The sequence below is a fragment of the Dromiciops gliroides genome, chromosome 4, assembly GCF_019393635.1.
Source record: "Dromiciops gliroides isolate mDroGli1 chromosome 4, mDroGli1.pri, whole genome shotgun sequence".
Taxonomy (NCBI): domain Eukaryota; kingdom Metazoa; phylum Chordata; class Mammalia; order Microbiotheria; family Microbiotheriidae; genus Dromiciops; species Dromiciops gliroides.
In genome coordinates, this window is record NC_057864.1 from 323035042 (window position 1) to 323058344 (window position 23303).

At 37.6% G+C, this 23303-nt stretch overlaps 1 protein-coding gene across 1 annotated transcript in view; it reads left to right on the forward strand.

The window, feature by feature from the left end:
• The first annotated feature begins 523 nt into the window (after nt 1-523).
• FUT9 (fucosyltransferase 9) overlaps nt 524-23303 on the forward strand; it is a 133301-nt gene continuing 110521 nt past the window's right edge. The window contains 2 exon segments of the mRNA XM_044002155.1: nt 524-567; nt 14476-14571. The gene's annotated coding sequence lies outside the window, so the exon portion shown is untranslated.

A 23303-nucleotide genomic window follows, 5' to 3' on the forward strand; every position in this document is an offset into this window, starting at 1 on the left:
GTTCCTGAGGGGTGGAAATCAACTCTGGTTGAACAACATAATGGAAGGTGAACCAAATTAAAATGAAGGGCTTAGAGTTACATCATGTCACCCTTGGACAAAGAAACTATCGCTATACCAGACCAACCACAGTTTTGGGCTACCAATTCAAGGAATGTATACCTCACCCAAGGCTGAGCGGAACACAATAGTATCCACCAGGGTAGGGTCTTGAACAAGAAAGTTAGTCCAATCTCATTGTCACCAATGTCCTTCAAGAGACTGAACTTTTAAAATCAGGACTTTGGAAGAAGGGGAGAACTCTGAATCTCCCCAAACTAGGGTGTATCTCTCCTGATTCTCTCTATTAGTGAGGTATCCTTCAACTTTGTCACTGAAGATGACAATCTCCCAGGTACTCTCTGCAAGAGGGAACTCTGGTGGATGGTGATCTTGTCTTGGTAGCCAGGACAGTTGTGTTCTACTTCTGCTCTCATCCCCAAGGAGGAAGAGAAGACCTTCTACCTGTTGTCATGCCAAGGAGAACTAACTAAGCTCTAAGAGAAGGATGTGGCCCTGTAAACCAAGGTATTCCAGTTCTATCTTACAAATGTAATGGAACCTGATAACTACCTGATTTAGAAAGCATTCAGGTCAGGGGCAGCTAGGTGACGAAGTGGACAGAGCATTGGCCCTGGAGTCAGGAGGATCTGAGTTCAAATCCAGCTTTAGATACTTGATACTCACTAGCTGTGTGACCCTGGGCACGTCACTTAACCCCAATTGCCTTGAAAAAAAAGGCAATCAAGTCTCTTCCCTGCTTGCTCACCATTATAGCAGCTACATATACATGTATAAACTTTTGGGCAGTATGGATAAGCTGCTTGACTTCTTGTCTCAGAATCAGCAGTCACTAGAATTTAGTCCAACTAAAACCCTGATCTTTCTTTTGACTGGGCCAAGGTTATCAGATGTTCTTTGGTTCTATCAGATGTTCATGGTTCAAACAAACCACTAGATTAGGCTTCATGTGAATCTTTGGGAATCTTGGTTGGTTATTACATTGATCAGAGTGCCTAAGTCTTTCTAAGTTTGATGGGTTTTTTTTTACATTATTGTTGTTAATGTATTGTAAGGGGCTAAAATGCTAGCTATACTATCTAAAATGTAATGAGTGGTCACCAATAAATTATAAGATTTAGCAAGAGTATTTAAGTGTTTAAGTATTTATTAAAGAGCATTAGGATCATAGAGTATAAATTGTTCAACTGGTTCTTTTCACTCCCCATCATATCAGTTTTCCTAAGTTTCTCTGAAACTATTGGTTTCATAATTTCTTATAGCATAGTAGTATTCTATCTCATTCTTATCCTATAACTTGTTCAGCTATTTCCCAGTAGATGGGAATTCTCTGTTTTCCTTTTTTTTTTGCAACCACAAAAAGAGCTGCTATAAATACTTTGCACATGGGTCCTTTTCCTCTTAATTTTCTTTGGGTTTTGGACCTATTGTAGTATTGTTGGGTTAAAAGATATGAGCTTGGGGCAGCTAGATGGTGCAGTGGATAGACCACTGGCCCGGGAGTCAGGAGGACCTGAGTTCAAATTTGACCTCAGATACTTAACAATTACTAGCTGTGTGACCCTAGGCAAGTCACTTAACCCCAATTGTCTCTCTCTCACACACACACACACACACACACACACACACACACAAGATATGAGCTTTTTAACATTATAAAGAGTAGACCTGTCAATTGATGCAAAAATGTGCTTGTTTTTTCAAGTTATTCTTAAATTTCAGTAGCTTTTTGGGCATCATTCCAAATTGCTTTCCAGGATGGCTGAATCATTTCACAGTTCCATCAACAGTGAATCAATGTGCCCATATTCCATAGCCCCTCCAGCATTTGTCATTTTCCTTTTTAAAAATCAATCTTGCCTATCTAATGGATGTGAGGTGGAACCTTAGAGTTCTTTTAATATAAACTTTCCTAATTGTTAGTGGTTTGGAGCATTTTTATATGACTTGATAGGATGGATTTCTTTCTCTTTTTTTAACTGCCTGTTCATATCCTCTGATCATTTGTCTATTGGGGAATGACTCTTATTCTAATAAATTTGAATCAGTTCCTTTTACATCCTAGAAATAAAACCTTTATCAGAGAAATTGCCCCACAGCTGCAAATATTTTTTCCAATTTATCTGCTTCTCTTCCGATATTAGTTGAATTGGTTTTGTTTGTGCAAAAACTTTTCAATTTAAATTACCCATTTTAAGTTTTTGTGATCCTCTCTGTCTCTTGTTGTGTCATGAACTCTTCTCAGATCCATAGATCCAACAGGTAATTTATTCTTTACTCCTCTAATGTGTTTATAATGTTACCATTTCATTCTCCTTATTTGGAATTTCTTTTCCTTAAAACTAATGCCTCCCTTAATCTTCTCTTTCTCTTATTGCTCCTCCTCTTCTCTTTTTTCTTTCCTGTTTACCTTTTTTTTCCCCTAGGGCATTGAGGGTTGAGTGATTTGCCCAGGGTCACAGAGCTAGTAAGTGTCAAGTGTCTGAGGCTGGCAGCATTTGAACTCAGGTCCTCCTGAATCCAGGGCCGGTGCTTTATCCACTGTGCCACCTAGCTGCCCCCTCCTGTTTTACCTTTTGAATGAGATGGGAGTTTTTGTACCCAGCTCTTTGTGTATGTATACTTTCATCCTTTTGACAAGTTCAGATGAGAATGAAATTAAAGTATTGCGCACTCTCCCTGCCCTTTCTCCCTTATTGTATTATTCTATTAGTGTACCTTGATTATGTATGATGATTTTCCTCTCTCTATGATATTCCTCTTTTTTTTCCTATTCTGCTCTGAAGATCATCAAAATATAACAGAGCCACTCCTAGGTCCTCTGTCTAGTAGGACTCCTTCTATGCCCCCTGATAATGATGAAAGGGTTCTGAGGGTATATACATATATATGTAATATATCTATATCTCTCTATATATCTATATCTATCTAAATATATATAATTATATGTAATTAATTTATTGTTCAGTTGTTTCAATCATGTTTGACTCTTTGTGACCCTGTCTGGGGTTTTCTTGGCAAACATACTGGAGTGTTTTGCCATTTCCTTCTACAGCTCATTTTACAGATGAGGAAACTGAGGCAAACAAGGTTAAGTGATTTGCCCAGGGCCACACAGCTAGTAAATGACTAAGGCTGGATTTGAACTCATAAATTCCTAATTCCAGGCCTGGCACTCTACCCACTATGTCACCTAGGCTTCTCTCCCTGCCTCCATTTTTGTCTTTCTGTCTCTCTGTCCCAATATATAGCTCAAATTAAAAAAAAAAACTCCTTTTTTTAAACTCTTGATGCATATTTTTTTCTAGGAATTCTATTTAAACTTGTGCTCAACCTGTATTTTTCTTTGATGTTTTGCTTGTAGATATCTTCAAGTAATTTCTTATTCTAGGGTTTCATTTTGGGACATCCCTACCACCATAACAGGTTTTTATGACAGTATTTTTTTTTGCTTTTTTGTTTGCATGTTTTCCCATGCCACTTCCTAATTTGAGACTTTGCCTTAAGGCCAGGCTCTGTATATTTCTAAAGGGAATATCAGTACTGGTTCTACTGCTGCTTTTGCGAGGTATTCAATGTTGTGTTATCCCAGGATTTCAGAAATGGTTTTGACTGGGGACCTATAAACTTTCACTGCTCCCAAAGTAGTCTGATCCAGAGCAAATTCTGATTGCTACCCTCCTAATCTGAGCTCTACATGTTCTTTACTTGTGTTGAGCTTGTTCCTAGTTGCAGTTCCAGTCGACTTCCTGACTCAACCATTATCAGACAACTGGAAAGTTCTACAGTGATAGAACTACATGCCCCATTTTGTTCTGATTATTTTACTACAGGCTTCCAGCTAGAAGCTGGAACTGAGACTCTATACTACTCCTGGAGTCAGAGCAACACAGTTACTATTTCTTTGCTGTACTGAAGGTGTTTCTTAGGGTTTTTACTGATCCTGAGACTGTTCTACTCAAAGTCAGAGCTACAAAGTGACTTTTTCTTTCTTGGGCGGAAGGTATTCCTCAGGACTTTTAATTGTCTTTAAAAAAAAATTCCTTTAGGTACCAGATAAATTTCCATTAGGTTTCCTTCTTTATACAATAACCATCCCATCTCCTCTTCCTATCACACATTTATCTTTGATGATAGGTTATGCATCAAGGAACAAGTTCAGAAGTTCATTTTTGAGTACTTGGTCTTATTATCCAGGGATAAAACTCAAATATTCCATTTAGGACAGAGGTTCTTTTTTTTAATGATTTAATTTTAAAAAATGTATATATGTATATATTTATATATTTCAGAAGCAGCTAGGTGGCTCAGTGGATGAAGCACTGGCCCTGGAGAGAACCTGAGTTCAAATCCTGCCTCAGATACTTGACACTTACTAGCTGTGTGACCCTAGGCAAATCACTTAACCCTCATTGCTCTACCCCTCCAAAATATATATATTTCCCCCAATTACATGCAAAAACAATCTTTAACATTCATTTTTTCAAAATTCTTGAGTTCCAAATTTTCTTACTCATTGAGAAGGCAAACGATTTGATACAGGTTACACACATGCAGTAGAACAGAGGTTCTTAACTGTTTTCTGTGTGATGGGTATGCCTGGCAAGGAGTTGGTGATTCAGAACTAGAACTCAAGAGATAGATTAGGAATGGATTTATAGACCTGGAGTCAATTGTATAGAGATGATAAATTAACCTATGGAAAGTAATCAGGTCAATAAGGAAAAAATAGAAAGCCTAGGATAGAACCTTCTTAGTTAGGGGATAAGTCTTCAATGATGATCACAAAGGGGTGAGAAAAAGTTGTCAGAGAGATAGGAAGAGAACCTTATCACCACAGAATTTTAGGGGGAGCTACTACTGAGGTAAATCTTGGAAACCAGGTCTGACTACTAAGGATCTTCCTTTAGCTAACTCTTCTTTAGGGACTGTCAGATCATGTTTGGGGCAGAATGGAAAGGAATAAACATTTATTAAGGTCCAGATACTGTGCTAAGCACTTCACAAATCTTACTGGCGGCTGTTTCCCATTACTCATATGGCCACTCTAATAGTTTTTGAACTCTTTACATTTCCTTAAGAACTCATTCTGAGGGGCAGCTAGGTAGTGCAATGGATAAAGCACTGGCCCTGGATTCAGGAGTACCTGAGTTCAAATCCAGCCTCAGACACTTGACACTAGCTGTGTGACCCTGGGCAAGTCACTTAACCCCCATTGCCCCCCCAAAAAATTTTTTTTTAAAAAACTAAAGAACTCATTCTGTCTTTCATTTGAGTTTTATTATGTAAAATCTACAGGATTTCTTGGGGGGGGGCAGGGCAGTGAGGGTTAAGTGACTTGCCCAGGGTCACACAGCTAGTAAGTGTCAAGTGTCTGAGGCTGGATTTGAACTCAGGTCCTCCTGAATCCAGGACTGGTGCTCTATCCACTTGGCCTAATCTACAGGATTTTTAAGCCTCATCCACTAGCCTTTAAGGCCTCTTAGTAAATAAAAACCCTGGACTCCCAATGACAATAGAAATAGCTTCACATCTGATTTTGGGGAGAGATATGGACTAGAGGGATAAGATTTGGGGACCTGGTCACAACTCCACATTTTTTTTTTTTTAGTGGTTAGGGTATTCCAGTGGCTTTAACCATATATCTTAGACTGGTAACTCTGCAAGACTCCCTAGAGGAAATGCATTGGTGTGTATAGCCACATTTATACCATTGCAAAAAAGGAGGCATTGGGGCAGCTAGGTGGTGCAGTGGATAGAGCATGGGCCCTGGAGTCAGGAAGATCTGAGTTCAAATCCAGCTTCAGACATTTGACTCGTACTAGCTGTGTGACCCTGGGGAAGTCTCACCAAAAAAACAAACAAATAAAAAAGGAGGCATTGACTGATCAAATTTACATCTCATAGCAAGTGAGACTCTATTTTGGACACCCTGAGGTCTTGTATTCTGTGTGCTTCTTCTGTTCAACCATCACTCTCAGAAGATTTATCTTCCCTGTATTGAAGCCCAGCTTGTCAGCCTTTCCTCTGCTCACCTTTTTTCTAGTGAGATTCTTCCTGTTGGTGCCAGGAGTCCTTCATCATCTGACTGAATCTTCCAAGTGTTCCCTGAGAGAAGGCCTTTTGGTTCATTGCCATCTTTTGTCAGTCATCAAGATATCTCTGATCTAGATCTAAGAATTTCAAACTCTTGTCCCCATTTCTACCTACATCCAACTGCAGTAGAATTAGTATTGTATAGCATGTGGTGGGGGAGGAGCAGTGGATAAAGCATCAGTCTTCTTGTTATTTATGTGCAGTAGGCAAGCCTATTCTGTGGAGAATTGAGTGCTCCAAAGCATGTAATTTGTCCTCATTTCTATGAAGACATAGCTCCCAATATTAATGATTCCGAATCTTCAATTCCTTTTTTTGAAATTCAACCACAGGAGTTGGCTTGATGACCTCCTCAAGCAGCAAATTCTGTTTCTTTATTATAAACAGCATAAAATGATTTTCTTTTTATTTGTTCTAAATTTCATGTTCTTCTAGTCACATCAGGTGAATTTCATTAAGGAACCTCTATTCCTTTGTTATGGTATAGGATCATAAGGAATGGCTGTCATTTTTCAAGAAGTTCTTGAAATTTTAAAGTATATATTTAAAGGTTGTTTCTGATCGCATACTTTGTAAGGTATTTGATGTTATGTTATATCACATCTCTAAACTTTGCATTTATTTTAAATCCCATTACGTGGCACTTATAATCATCTTTTTTCTTAATCTCTGACCTTTTCATTATTCATTCTATCCTCATTTAATTGAGTTAATCATAATCAGATAGAACAATCTATCATGACCTGTGAATTGATTGAAATGATTGAGGAAAGAAAGGTTCCAGCTTCCAAGCATATCAGTTTATTAAGCAGTACATGTCAATTGCATAACAAATCGGGACCAGGTCTCCTCAGCTTAGCACTGGATCTCAAATAGAGGGGGAGACAGATTTTTATGCATTAAAAGCAATCAGTTAACAGGATGTAAGCAAGTACATAAGATTAGGTCATCTGATTTCTAATTGAGGGGAAAATATGGGATTTTCTGAGTTGGGAGGGGAAGAGTAAAAGGTACAATTCCCTGAAATCAGAAAAAGAGGTATCTTACTCCACACCAAATGTCTGTATTCAATCAAAGGAACAAGGAAACAGTAAATGATAGACCAGGATAGGACCAGTTTTCAGATAATACATGTGGGTTGATCGAGATGTATAATTGTGAGAAAACTATGTGCATCAGTCTTCAGATCTGACTGGCTTTCTAATAGTATAACTAGGCCCTTAGTTAAGGATCTCCAAGCAACATGTAGAGGTAGTCTGGCTTCCCAGCAATGCAGTGCTATGTTCAAATGATACAATAAAGTTTTCTTACAATTTCCACAATTGAATAAAGTTCTCTCACATGAAAGAAATTGGACTAAACCCATAACTGAATAGAAAGGGAACTGAGCTAGATCAAGAATTTAGTCGCAAACTGGATTCCGTGTGGTTCACTCACTTCCCAAACTACATGACTAAAACTTCAGACATTTTTATGTGCTTTTCTACCTGTCTCAAGTGAAACATCCATTCATTTGTATAAATGCTGTTTTCATTTTAAATTAAAATTTCCAGCTTGACCCTCCGCTACCTCAAAACCTTACAATTCAGGCTTAATGAAATAGTATTTTTTTTTTTGGTATCTTTTGTTGCTTTAAGTAATAAGCAATTATTATTTGCTTTTAGCTTTAAAATGTAATAAGATCCTTTTGTTGAAAGTTAAATTGACTCAATTATTCATTGTTCCCGGCCCTGCTTATCAGACAGTGTTGGGGGAGGCTCTGATAGGGAAGTCTGCAATTATTATATCACCTGCTCTTTGTCAAATACCCCTCCCTGCAAATTGTCTAGGTCTTGCTACCTTGGTGTGGAACTGAAATTCAAGCCCTGCCCCCCTTTTGCTGAGGTGGACCTATCTGGATTATCTTGTTTCCAATAAAAGCTCTTTCCCACCTTGAAGCTATTGTTGATCTCGAGTGATCAACTGTCAGTGTATTCCTACCTTGACATACTTATAATAAAATCCTTTTATAATAAAATCCTTTTAATTCTCTTGGTCCTGACTTTTGCCTTCTTAATCTGGGTGAAAGCCCAAATGAAGAATTTTCCTTTCAATACCTTATTATACTACTCAGTACCGTATTTAATTAACCTAATTAGCAATTATTGAATAGAAAAATTATTCCATCAATCTATAGGTATTAATTGAATGCCTACTATGTTCCAGGCACTGTGCTAAGTGCTAAGAATACAGATAGGGATTGGATCTGTTATTACAATGACATAGGGAACTTTCTCTACCAATATAACTTAAGTTATAGAGAGCAGCAGAGGTCATTGAGAAATTAAGTGATTTACCAAGGGTTAAACAAGTATGTTCCAAAGGCCAGACCTGGAGATGGGTCTTCCTGGTACTGAAACCCTAGATTTCTACCTCTATGTAATATTCACTAAACCACACTGCCTCACCAGGTTAGTAGATACAAAGGTAAAAAGTAAAATATGCTTGCTCTCAAGCAACCTACATTCTAGCAATGTCTCCTCTGAACTAAAATAATTACAATGCTAATAACAATAGAGTAACATCTCACTTATAAAAAGGTCGATTATCTATCCATCAATATAAGCTCTCTAGAAAGCATCAAGGAACCAGAGTGAAAGTAAAATTTGTTTCCAAGAACTCAAATATGAGCTATATATTGCTTGGACCAGTTTAAAGTCAATCTTATCTTTTACCAGAAGTTTGAGTGAGCAAAACAATATGGAGGGTGGGGGGGTGGGGGGGGTACATGTAGAAGTATAGAATATTGGCCCATACAGATCATCCAACCTCTGTATTTTAGAGAAAAGGAAACTGAAGCCCAGAGAGGCACAGTACAATTTGGAAAATTAAAGAGTATGGTTGAAATTCTTGGCTTGCATAAGCATTATCTTGGGCTATGATTATGTCTATGCATAAAACCACTTTAACTGAATTCATATTTTTTTAAGCAGTTGAGGTCTGTGTAACAAACAGGTGCAAGGAAGGGTGAGGTGAATTAAGAGAGGGAGGGAGACTTGTTTATTTGGGATCTGCTGGATACCAGGTAACCACTTATCAACCAGCTCTTGACAACATGCAGGCTTTCTCTGGAAGCTTGCATGTTGCAGGAAGAAAGGGCACATTTTAGCAGAGGGGCATCAACTGGTAAGAGGCAGGGCTTTTTCTTTTTGAAATCATTTTATTCTGAAACTTCAAAGAAAGTAAATTACAACCAACCATGGAGGAACTTGTCAAATGAGATGTAGTGAATGAAATGATGAGTTCTGCAATTACCTTTTCCCAACTTTTTAGCATTAGCTTTTTCCATGTCACCTAATTTTGCTGCAGGGCATTTCTCATTTCTGCAAATTATGTGTTTGGAAAGTGGAAAGGAAATCTAGCTAGTCTTCTCTGCCACATAGGGGTATTATGAGATAGTGAGGCAGCAAGGTGGTATATTGGGTAGATCAAGTTCAAATGTAGCCTCAAGCACTTACTACCTTTGTGACTCTGGGCAAGTAGTTCAAACTCTGTTTGCCTCAGTTTCTTCATCTGTAAAGTGAGGATAATGACACCTACCTCTCATGGAGAAAACAAGGAAATTACAGAAAAAAAAACATTTACTTCTGCTTCATTAACTATACTAAAGCTTTTGTGTGGATCACAATTTGGCAAGTCCTCAAAGAGATGGGAGTCCCAGATCATCTTACTTATCTCCTGAGGAGCCTGTATGCAGGCCAGGAAGCAACTGTTGGAATAGAACATGGAACATTAAGATTGGAAAAGGAGTACAACAAAGCTGTATTTTGTCATAGTATTTATTTAACTTTTATGCAGAATGGCAGGATGGATGAATCAAAAGCCAGAATTAAATATATGAACAACCTCAGATATGCAGATGATACATACCACTCTGATGCAAGGAAATGAAGAAGAATTAAAAAGCCCCTTGATGAGGGTGAAAGAGGAGAGTGTAAAAGCTGGCTTGAAGCTTAACATTGAAAAACTAAGATCTTGGCAACTGGTCTCATCACTTCCTGGCAAATAGAGGGAAAATAAAGGGAAGCAATGTGAGACTTTATATTCTTGGGCTTAAAGATCACTGCAGACAGCAACTGAAGCCATGAAATTAAAAGATGCTTGCTCCTTGGAAGGAAAGTTATGGTAAATCTGGACAGCATACTAAAAAGCAGAGACATCACCTTGCCAACAAGGTTCATATATTCAAAGCTATGGTTTTTTCCAGCAGTAATGTATTACTGAGAGTTGGATTATAAAGAAAACTCAGCACCACAGAATCAGTGCTCTTCAGCTGTGGTACTGGAGAAAACTTTTGAGAGTTCCTTGGACAGCATAGAGGTCAAATCAATTAATTCAGGCTATTCACTGGAAGGTCAAATACTAAAGCTGAAGCTTAAATACTTTGGCCACACAATGAGAAGATGGGACTCATCGGAAAAGACCCTGCTGTTGGGAAAAATTGAAGGGAAAAGGGAAAAGGGGATGGCAGAGGATGAGATGGATGGATAATGTCATGCAAACAACAACATGAACTTGGACAGACCTCTAGAGATAGTAGAGAATAAAAGGAGTGGTGTCCTATGGTCCATGGGGGTCACAAAGATTCAGACAACTAAACCACCGAAGAGCAACAACAGCACCTAGCAGGGTTCTTGTGAGGATCAAATGAGGTAACAACTGTAAAGTGCTTAGCACAATGCCTAGCACATAGTAAGCACACTATAAATGTTTGCTATTATTATTAGGTAGAATGTTAAAGCAGAAATGGAATCCACAAGTGATTGTTTGTACCTTTGATTCCCCCTTTACATTGTTTTTTAAAATTTTATTTTTAACTGGTGGAATAAAACAAGCATTTCCATAACATAATACAATAAAAAGATAATTGTACATGAAACTCCAAATCCACTACTATTTGCTATTCCTTTCAAATATACAACAAAATTATCATGTAAATTTTTTTTTCTTTCCTCCCCCTCCAGCTTAGAGATAGCTATTAGAAACAAATAAGTGTGTGTGTATATAAAATTATCCTATACATACTTCTATTTATCAGTTCTTTCTATGGATGCAGATAGCCTATTTCTTCGTATGTCCTTTATTGTTAATCTGGGTATTTATAACAGACAAAATAACTTATGTTCTCAAAGTCATTCTTAAAACAATATTGCTTTTACTGCATACAATGTTGTCTTGGTTCTGCTCATTTCACTCTTCATTATTTCATGCAAGGCTTTCTATGTTTTTTTTCCTCAAACATTGACAGCCTTTGGGGGGGGGGTCCCCCAGGGACCCTACCTTGTAATTTTTTTTTTTTTGCAATTGGGATTAAGTGACTTGCCCAGGGTCACACAGCTAGTAAGCGTTAAGTGTCTGAGGTCAGATTTGAACTCAAGTCGTCCTGAATCCAGGGCCGGTGCTCTATCCACTGCGCCACCTAGCTGCCCCTTAAATTTAAAAAATACAAAGAAAAGAAGGGATTTAGAAACCTTTGTACCATATATCTACATCCTGGACCGGCAGACAGGTGATAACTGGAAGAGGGCAGGGTAAGGCTCCCTGGGGGACACGTGCTGAGATTGGGGAGGGTGAAATAATATGGTAAAGTATGTGGGTGGGATCCCCTCAGGGCAAGGCCAGGGGCGAACTAGTTGAATTTGGAGGGGAGGAGAAGAGAAGGGAGGGGGTCAATTGAGGAATGGGAAATGCTGTTTGGCCCCACACCAGCGGGCAGCTTGTTGCTGGCATTCTCGACAGGGTACTTATAGTCGTAGGTGAGCTCCTCCCATCCCCCCACCCCCAGGATGCGTGGGAGAGGGAAGATCACCACGTGCTTCCCACCCACCAAGTGGATCACCGGGGGAGAAGCAGCTGCGCTCCCATGAGTGGCTGATGAAACACGCGGCATTCCATTTCAAAGTCATCCACGCCTAACATGTAGAGCGCAGTGCTATCGTAGCACATTTCTCGCTTGTTGGTGACCACCGAGCGGATGGATGACTATGCCCGAGCACTCAGTGACCATCTCACCGGCACTGATGTTGCTTTTTCACAAAACAAGCCTAGTCCACGGCCCCCCACCCCCCACACACACTCTCTCTCTCTCTCTCTCTCTCTTTGGATGTCTTCTTAAGGTGAGGGAAGCGCAGGGCCATTGGCAGCTCCAAACTGGTGGCCCTCCTGGTAGACCTGAGCTATCCTTCCTCCTCCTCATCATCACAGGTAGCCCCCATGGTGGGATGCCAGGAAGCTGAACGTAGCAAGGGTGCGTTTTTGGAGGTAGACCTCTGCCCAGGCAGCACCGTGGGGGGTTCAGGGCAGGCTTCACCTGCTGATGGTATCGGAGCTTGTAGTAGTGGCAGCGCTGGACCCCGGCAGCTGCCCAGCTAGGAACCCCAAGAGCCACGCACCACTCATCCCACTGAAGGAGAGATCCTGGCATAACCCCTGGCCCCCGCCCTGCCCCCTCCAGGCTCTCAACTCCCACACTGAAGCCATCATCACTGCTGATCTCAAAGCACTGGTGGAGCCCCCCAACTTGTCTGGGCTCCTCATCCTCCTTGTCTCTGGGGATGGCCGATCATCCTCTGAACTTGATGCTCCACCTGAGTGAGTAGTGGTGCCACTGGGGATCAAGCAGCAGGTGTCTGTTTTTCTAAAATCATTGAGCTCATCATTTCTTAGAGCGCAGTAGTATGACATCACAACCATATCCTGCAACTTATTACTTTGTAGATGATTATTCTATTCTGAAAATAGTTTTCCACAACGAAGCCTCCTTTGAATATTATCGGACCAGCTTCCCACCTCACCTGAAAGTTAATAGATCTTAAGCTTCATAATTCAGCAAAAATGAACTGCTTGCCTCAGTAGAAATCTAGCTTTGAGGTGCTCATTTAGTATAGAAAGTGAGAAATCTTACCATTTTATTTTTATGATGTAAAATCTACAAATTTTGCATATACCCTAGACCATTTACTATATTTTTCACTTTTCATTCCATCTTTTTTACTGTATGTAACTAAATCTATAGTGAAAAGACAACAATGAGAAATAGACTCCATACAAATATTTCAATATCAAGATACGGGGAAATTTTAGTCACCTTCTTTTGCCTTTCTTAAAAATTCCCTTATTAGATTCCCTGATCCCCTCCTGTACTTAAGTGAAAAAGCATCCCCCACTACACCCCACCTATGTCTTGTCTGTAGCACTTTGTACTGGATAACCATGATCTAGTTGTGTTATAGCTATTTGCAAATGGGCTTGTACTTTGAAGATTACATGTTGAGTTCCATTAGGATGTGAACTGTGTCTTACTTATCTACTCTTATCTCCCTCAGTTTCATAGCACAATATTTTCCATGTAGCAGATGCTTGCCATCCATTTGCTGAATTGAATTGGATTAATCTTTTGATAGATTATTTTATGATTGTATGAAAAATATGATTCACTGTCTCAAAAACAAAGCAAAACAGACCAGAATATTAGTCCGAAATAAGATACATGATGTCTTTTAGCTTGTGGTAACCACTTACCTACCTTACAGCATAATAGAATTCATTCAGTATTTTTACTTTTTTATTTTAAAGTTATTCATAAACTATATTTTCTTTCCAGATATGTGGAAAGTTGAATGAATTATTTATAATTTTGATGAACATTGCTGGGATTCATAATGACAAAATTTTTATTCAACCCTTAAAATTACATCTGTTGTATTTTTGACATTTAAAATTTAAACAAAATGTTTACCTAAATTTAGTGAGGTTGACATTGTGAAGACTTGATTAGTTATCAGGGCTAGGGCCAGCAGTAGTTATGTGCTAAGGCTAGCTGATCAGAGACAGCTAGGTGGCAGAAAATAGGAGTCAGAAAGTCCTGAGTTCAAATCTGGCCTCAGATACTTACTAGCAGTGTGACCCTTTGCATGTCATGTAACCTCTCTGGGGCCTGGTTTTCTCATCTGTAAAAATGGGTATACTAATAGCACGGATCTCCCAGGGTTGTGAGGATGAAATGGAATGTTTTTAGCAATATTTAGTAAAAAAAATATTTAGCACAGTGCTTGGCCCATAGTAAGTACTACATAATGCTAGCCATTATTAACAGTAGTATAAATGGTTTGTAATAGCATTGGACTGAACTATAAAATTAACATGAAAAAATTATAGCTAGCTAGCACATTATACCTAGGAAGATTTACATTTTTAGGAAAAATGAGGTTTTTTTTTTCTTCTCGTTATCTTTAAAAATCTTTAATAAAAGTGTTTCTTCCTGTCTTTCTTTTCCCATAGATTTATAATGTAAGAGTTCAGGGATTGGATGACAAATTGGTGTCACATAAAAACCAGCCTGCCATTTGTAATAATCCATGATATGTTCTTCAAATTGTAAGTAAATAAACTTGATGATGGAGTTTGAGGGGGGAAGTGTGAAACTGGATCTTACAGAACACTTAGGCTGCTTCAGTAAATGATCATCCAGAATTCTTTAGGAGAATAGAATAGTTATAGAAAATATTTCTTCCCGTTAACATGTATATATGTGAGCAGTTGTTTTAAGAACCCGCTTTCAGAATCTATATAGTTAAAAATTAAAGTTGATTATGAAAAATTGCACATTATAATAGGGTGGTGCTTCCTATATGGTTTCTAATCTTTTTAAATATACTAAAATATTTTTGAAAACTTTGGATCCTTGTTCACACTTCAAAGTGAGGTTAAAATGAAGCCTTCTTAAGTATTTGCTGCTAAAATGGCAATTCCACTGGAATGATCTCTAATAAGACAGTTTCTTCCAGGTCAGTATATTTCCTAAATCTAAAGGTTTTCATTAATGCAAAAGTAGTCTTGGTTCTATTGAAACTTTACTAAAACATTTTATCAGTTAAGTTATTTCAGTAAAAAATACAGTCTGTCAAGCAGATACTTGGTCTATACAGATCTCTAAACATTGGAGACTAACTTGATTGACTTGAATCAGTTAATTGACCAGGTATTTGGATGTAGTGTATTTGTGGTCACATAGACTTGAGGCCTGAGACAATTCCCAAATACCATATGATTGTATTAGTTTATTACAGGTTTTTGTGGAGACACTGCCAGGGAAATACTTCACTTATTTGATTAATATTAGAAGAAGGATTGGTACATTATTCTACCAGTTATTAAAGCTCTATCAAAGCCTACTATAAGTCAATAACAATGAAAATGAACTTTATGTAGACTAATCTTAATTGGGTATATTTGATTGATAACCTAAATCAGATCATCTCTCCCTCTCCCTCTCCCTCTCCCAGTAGCCAGTTGTATCTCCCTTCCCCCTCTTCCTTCAAATTATGATTCATTCCTTTGCGACATGTATGGCTATACCATGCTTGTATGATGTACCTTTCTATTTAGGGAAGGAACAATAATGTTTTCTAATTATAAGGATCACCCTTCTTCTGAGACATCTTCAGTGCTTGCAAATAAAATCCTATTTAAATTTCCCTTGAGATTTCTAGACTATATTGCTAATTTCATTTCCTCTTTCTATAGAATGGGGTAAGAGATTACCCTGAGTTCACATACCAGTACCAGAATCAAAAATTGAAACATGAACTGCTTCAGAGAAAAAGCCAGTAAACCAGATAAGATCTATATGCCTCCATTTCAGGCAACTAGGTAGCAAAGTGGATAAAGCATTGGATGGAATCAAGAAGTCCTGAATTCAAATTCCACTAGCTGGGCATGTCATAATCTTTCTCTGCCTCAGCTTCCTTATCTGTAAAAATGAGGATAATACAAGCATATACTTCCCAAGGTTGTTGTGAGGACAAAATGAAATAATATTTGTAAAGCTCTTTGCAAACTTAAAACCATTATATAAATACTATCTATTATTACTGTTATCCCTTTGCTGCTACAAATTTTCTGTATCATCTTGGAATGTGACAAACAGTGTTATGAGTAGTAATTTCTGCTGCAAATGGGTTTTATCATCATAATGTCCAAATTGGCCTTTTAAAAACTTACAACGATAACAACAGCAAAAAAGTTTGAATGCCATGGTATCAATGAAATTACAAACATAACTAATAGAAGTGAACGTGATCTACTTACTTGCATTTGGAACAATTCTCAGTGTTTCCAAAGATAAAAATAGGGATGGACATTCAAGATCATTGTTTGCATTCTAATTTATTATAGGGGTAAAAAAGCCTACAGCAAAAAAATACTATGATATTAGACTTTAAAGTATTTATTATTTTATTAAAAGAGAACATATCATGATAACTTTCCTTCCCTTGTCTAAAATTAAAGACTTTTATGCTTTTAATTTTCTAATTTATTTAATCAAATTTAAGAGATATTAAAATCATAACAGAATTTTTATGGTTGAACCACAACTTTTAAGCTTTATTAATAGTTAATAAACATTTATTGAGAGCCTACTATGTTTCAGGATATTCTTAAGATCACTATCATTACTTTATTTGTACCCTGAACACTATGCAAAAATGGTACAAACTTAGAAAATTGATCAATTAAGGCATAGCTTTTATTTTTGTGGTTTGAACTATCTTACAAAAGTATTGACCACGAGTTTCCTTAAATAGGAAATATGCTCCCATAATTATTCTCCTAAAGTTGGATTCACATAAAACATTCAGAAATCTACTCTTTATGTAAAGTGAATTATATCTGCATTTGCACATAATAATCCTTTCCATAAGAGTTTGCATTATTATCAATACTTGCACATAATCATGACAATATCATATTAGAATGGCCTCCCAAATCATAGGCCGTTTTCACGTTGAAAAAATGTATATCCGTTCCTTATCATTAAATCAAAACTCAGGGTTAAGACTATTGCTTTATGAGCAAATTATCTATTAAGAGAATTAATTTTAAAACTCAGTTGGGAGGCAGCTAATTGGCACAGTGGGTAAAGCACATGCCTTGGATTCAGGAGGACCTGAGTTCAAATTTGGTCTCAGACACTTGACACTTAACTAGCTATGTGACCCTAGGCAAATCACTTAACCCTCATTGCCCCACAAACAAACAAACTTAACTGGACCATTTGAAAAACCCCTTGTATGTGAGAGGAAGATGTACAAAAAAGAAGATAAAACCTTTTTAAATATACTTTTAAATGATAGAATAATATTCAATGATTAGAATCTTTTAATCTTTTATATGTAAATTCTTTTTATAAATAAGGTATCTCTCAAGTTCATAAAGATCTTTAAAAAAGGAGTTTCCAGAACTAAGATATAGTTATTTCTCTCTTTTTTAGAGTACTTAATGTTGGGAAATCGTTTCTCACAATTAGCCTAAATCCTTCTCAGAATACTCTAAGCCTATTCCTTCTTGTCTTTTGTCTTAGAGATCATCAAAATAGTTGCTCTTCATGTGTCATATAATAACTTTGACTTAAAATTAAGAACTGAAATATTACTGACTATAGTTTTGATACTGTCCTGTTCCCATGATCCTGGGAAGGCAGATATTAAAAATAAAATGAGAATTTTAAAAATTCTGATTTAATTATTAATTTTTATTAATTTCTTATTCATTTAAAAATAAGGAAATAGCTTATTCACCTTAAGATGTTAGAATGGGAGCTCAGTTTAAGATAATTTAGGCCCAATGAGGAAAGTGACTTGCTCAAGAAGTAAAGCCAAGTTTCAAATTAAGATCTCCCTAATTCCAAATGTAGGACTCTTCTTAAGATAATATGCTCTTTTTCTTATGTGTTTATCATATAAATATATTCTTACTTTTATTCCAAAGATCATCAAGTAAACCTTTAGCTTTTGCTATTTCAGAAAATATACATTTATTATAACTAATCTTTTTCAACAAATTCCAGTTATGAATATATATTAGTCTAGTAGAAAGAACACTGAACATGAGTTGTAATAATCCCAGTTCCTTCACTAAACTATCTGTGCAGTATCACTCTAAATCTCCTTTGAGTTCTAGTATTTTATAAGCCTCTGATTTTCACCCTGTAGCTTTTGTTGTTGTTGTTGTTGTTCCTTCCCTTGGGGAAAAATTCCAGAGTTCTCTTAAATTTTGTTGTCTGGTTCAGTGGATAGAGACAACCCATCTTCCTGAGTTCAAATCTGGGCTCAAACACTTACTTGCAGGATGACCCTGGGCAAATCACTTAACCCTGTTTGCCTCAGTTTCCTCATCTGTAAAAGAGGTAGGGAAGTAAATAGCAAACCACTCCAGTATTTTTGCCAAGAAAAATTCAAATAGGCTCACAGAGTCAAACTCAACTGAAATGGCTGAACAACAACAAAATAAGACTTAAGGAGGTCTCAGTGTATTTTAACAGAAAAATAATTTAAAATTGATAGTTATTAGGGTATGAAATTATGAAGGATAATGTGATATATTGGATAAATAGCTGGGCTCAGAGTCAAGAAAACTGGGTTCAAGTCCTGCATCTGGTACATAATAGATGTGTGAACCTAGGCTAGTCACTTACCTGCAGACAATTCTCTAAATCACTAAGGTAGGGTGAAGAATCTGGTCTCCATTTATAGAATTCCTCACTAGAAGCTCTTTCCACTGGTGAAATCAGAGGTTCAGTCAATAAGTAAATAAATAAATGAGCCAGTCCACATAATCCCAGTTCCTATTATGTTTATCTTTTTCCCCCTATTTCTAATGATAATGTAATATTGTTTGTTCACAGTTTTCTGTCTTCTACGATGTCTTTCCAGTGCAGTCTTTGGGTACTCTTTCTGGTCTATGTCTTGCTTATAATTCCAGCTCTTCGATTTATGAATTTGTACTGCTACTTGTGGTTTGGTTTACATAGAGGAGCCAGATTAGGAATTCTCTGGTGTGTAATTGTCAACAAACCTCAAATGAGCCATTAATTTCATGTGACTGGGGGTGTGGGGGGGTAACAGATTAATTCCATAGCTGTGATAAGTTATGGAGTAGAAAGTGTAGCAGGTTGAAGAATCACTTTCTTCTCTTATGGGATATAGAGTTAGGCCTTTCCTTGGCAGTTCAGCTGTTTGCCCACAAATCTGTGCATTTAGACTCATTACCAATCTTTCCTTCTATGAACTTAGAGGTAGGTCACTTATTTGGCATCATGCATTGTAGCACTTATCCAATATGGTTTAGGATTGTAGCTTTTTTTGTACAGTTCATCTCCCACATCAGAGTGTAACCCCTGGTAGGTCAAGTATTATGTCATGCATAAACACAAATAGGCATACCTACATATGTACATATGTATATAAGTATGTGTCCTTTATAATTCATAGTGTAATGTCTTAAAATGTTACATGCATTAAATAAGTATTTATTAAAACAAACATTGAAGAATGTCAATCAAGGAAGGTCAGTACTGTAGGAAATATATTGTTTTGGTGATTTCTCCATGATACCTCTTAGCTTCTTACATAAGTGAAAAGATGGCATAGTTCTGCAGACAAAAATCCTATTGTGAGGTACAGCCTTCTGGAAAGGCAAGCCAACAAGTCTGTGCAACACCTTTTAGGTGCCAGGCAGGATACAAAAAAGACAAAAACAGTCCCTGCCATTCAGGAGTTCACAGTCTAATGGTGGAGACAGCATACAAACAACCACATACTAGCAAAATATCTACAAGTTAAACTGGATATAATAAAAGCAAGACACTTTAAGGTGTTTGGGGAAGGGCTTTTTGCAGAAAGTGAGATGCTAACTGAAACTTGAAGCCAGAAGTTGAAAAGGAATAATAGCATTCCAGGCATGGGGAATACCAGTGAAAATGCATAGAATCAGCAGATGGAATGTCTTATGTGAAGAAAATCAAGAGGTCAAGTGTTACTGGATCAGAGAGTATATGGAGGGGAATAAGATGTAAGACTGAAAAAGTAGGAAGGGGCCAAGTTATAAAGGAATCTCAGAGCCAAAGAGAGAATTTTATATTTAATCCTAGACATAATAGGTTACCACTAGAGTTTATTGAATTGGAGGGAGGGTGGTATAGGGGGACATTAACAGGCCTGCCTGTTAGAGGATTAGTTTGATATTTGAGTAGAAGATAGACTGGAGTGGGGAGAGGCTTGACTCAGGGAAATGAACCAGAAAGCTACTGTAATAGTGTAGGCTTGAGGTGAAGGTCTGCACTAGGGTGATGGCAGTATAAGAAAAGAGATAAAGAGTTTCAGTAGGATGTGACAGGTGGCACAGTGGAAAGAGCACTGACCTTGGATTCAGGAGGACCTGAGTTCAAATTTGGCCTCAGACACTTGACACTTACTAGCTGTGTGACCCTGGGTGTCACTTAACCCCAATTGCCTCACCAAAAAATAAAAAAAGAGTTTCAGTAGGACTTGGTAATAGATTAGATAGGTAAGGTGGGAAAATGAGGAGTCATAGATGACATCTTAAGTTGAGAGTCTGGGTTACTGGGCATAAGTTGGTACCCTCTGTAGTAACAGAAGTTAGAAAGAGAGGAAAACTTGGGGATAAATATAAGTTCAGTTTTGGAAATGTAAAAAGAGTCAAGAACAATAAGGATTGAGGAAAAAAGCACATTAGAGCCCTGGATTCAGGAGGACCTGAGTTCAAATTTGGCCTCAGACCCTTGACATTTACTAGCTGTGTGACTCTGGGCAAGTCCCTTAACCCTCATTGCCCTGCAACAACAAAAAAAAAGGCACATTAGATTTGGCAATAAGGACATCACTGGATCACAGGTATTATAAGTTAGATACTTGGGACTTTGGAGAATTGGAATTATGTTATCCCTTTTCCCTCCCTGCCTAGGACGGCTTCTTAGGCCCCTAGTTAGTAAACAATAATCTCAAATGGCCACTATTGAATGCATCACAAGGATAGAATCTATGCCTTGGTCTTTAGGAAGAAAATCCCCTATCATATATAGTCATTAAATGACTACTTATTGATAATTCCATTTTATTAACAATGTATCAATCAGCTATTTTACAGATGTGTTGAGCACATTTAAGTGTGTCCCAGCTCTCTAAGTCACAGTTTCCAACATGCTCTAAATTGCATGCTGTAGAGAAGGAATTAGAGGGTAAGGATTTTTAGAAACTCTTAATCAGTCCTTTTCAACTAGTGCCTTTTTTATTATTATTATTTTGGGAGACTATGATTTCCCTCTGTTAGCTATATTGTGAAGAAGGAGACAAGAAAAGACTTCCCAATGGACCAGCCCCTCCAGAAAAAAATATGGTCTGGGATATTGATGCCAGTGAGTCACTGTGTTCTTAGAATAAGAAGCATATAGATAAAAATACCCTAAGTTTTTAAATTTAAAACAGTGAACACATGCCCTGTGGGCTTTCTAGTCAACCATGTGCAAGACATGCCAATTCTGTAGGACTAGGTTTTTAAAATTATACTGTCTGAAATACTCGTATTCAATGTTTTTCTCTCCTCTTTTCCCCTCACCCCCTTCTCTTCCTACTAAGTAGTTTTTCTGTCTTCCTAACCAAGGATACTCCCCCATTCCATTCGGGTACATATTCCATCTCATGCTAGCAGTAGAATAAGATTAAATTCCACTTCACCTGAAAAACTCTACAACCTCACAATCTCCAGAAATAATTCACCCCACTCCCCTACCACCACAGGCAAAACTGAGAAACCTTAAAATCCACCTTTCTTTTTGAAGCAAAAAATAAACAAACAGTAATACATCAGAACAAAATAAGGGAGAAATGATTAAATGATAAGGGAAGGTAGAATAAAGAAATAGAACTAAGAACACATATATGATTATTATGGACATAATGAGGTTCTGGGGGGGTGACTTTCTTTGCTTTCTTTATCAGTCTTTCTCACCCTCCTGACTCTTATCCCTCTCTTATCTAGGAGTGTAATTTTCAATAAGCCAGCTTCCGCTCAGATATATGAGCTTCTCTACTTCTGTCAGCTCATATTCCTCTCAAGGATGACTTCCATCTCCTCATTCAGCTGCTATGATTCATTATGAAATCTAGCTGTCAAATCCAGAGGCTTTTTCTTGATATTTTATCCTCCTTATTTTTCTTCATCATATTCAACACATCTGAGTATCATCTCATATGTCAGGGGTTTTTTCCATATTCAAATTCTGAAATTCTGCCCTCTGCATTCTGCAGACTACTCTTTAAGCAACCATATTGGTACAATCTTTCCTTTCCATTTAACTATGGGCCTCCCTCAAGTATCTGTGTCTTTGTCTCTTTCTTTTTGTGCATCTCTTTCCTTCTCTCTGTGTTTCTCTCCCTTTATCTCTGTGTCTCTCCCCCTCTTTCTCTGGAAATCTCACACACACACTCTCTCTCTCTCTCTCTCTCTCTCTCTCTTTCTCTCACTTTCTTTCTCTCACTGTCTTGCTCTCTTTCCCTCTCTCTCCCCCCTAACTCTGTACAGTCACTTAATAGTTTATTTCAGCCAATAAAAAACATTTATTGAGCATTTATTATGGACCAGGCACTTGGAATACTATGACAGATTTAAAAACAACTGCCTCAAGGTGCCAGATTCTAATGAAGAGGACTCAATATGAACAGAAAAAAGTACATATAGGATATACATGCAAAGTGAATATAAGTTAGTTTGGGGAGATGATGCACTAGAAGCTGGGGGATCAGGAAATTTTCATGTAGAAGGTAGCACTTGAGCAGAATCCACAGATGACAACAGAGTGGATCACAGACATAAGGGAGAGCAAATGTAAAGGTATGGAAATGGGAAATGAAGCTCTGTGTGTGTGTGTGTGTGTGTGTGTGTGTGTGTGTGTGTGTGTGTGTCACAGAGACAGACAGACACACACACAGACAGAGAGAGACAGAGAAGGCCAATAGCAATAGATTTCAGAGTTCAGGGAGATAAGTAGAATGTGATAGACTGAAAAGGGTAGGAAGGAGATGTAAAGAGATTTAAATGTCAAACAGAGAAGTTTATAGTTGATCCAGAAGGCAACAGGGAGCCACTAGAAGGAAAACGGGATAAGACTTGTAGTTTAAGAAAAATCAGTCTGGCGGCTATGTAAACATTGGATTGGAAAGGGGAGAGACTTGAGGCAGAAAGGCCAAATAAGAGGTTTGGGCTACTATTTATGTAAAGATGATTCCAGGCTAATCTACTTATCTAACTTT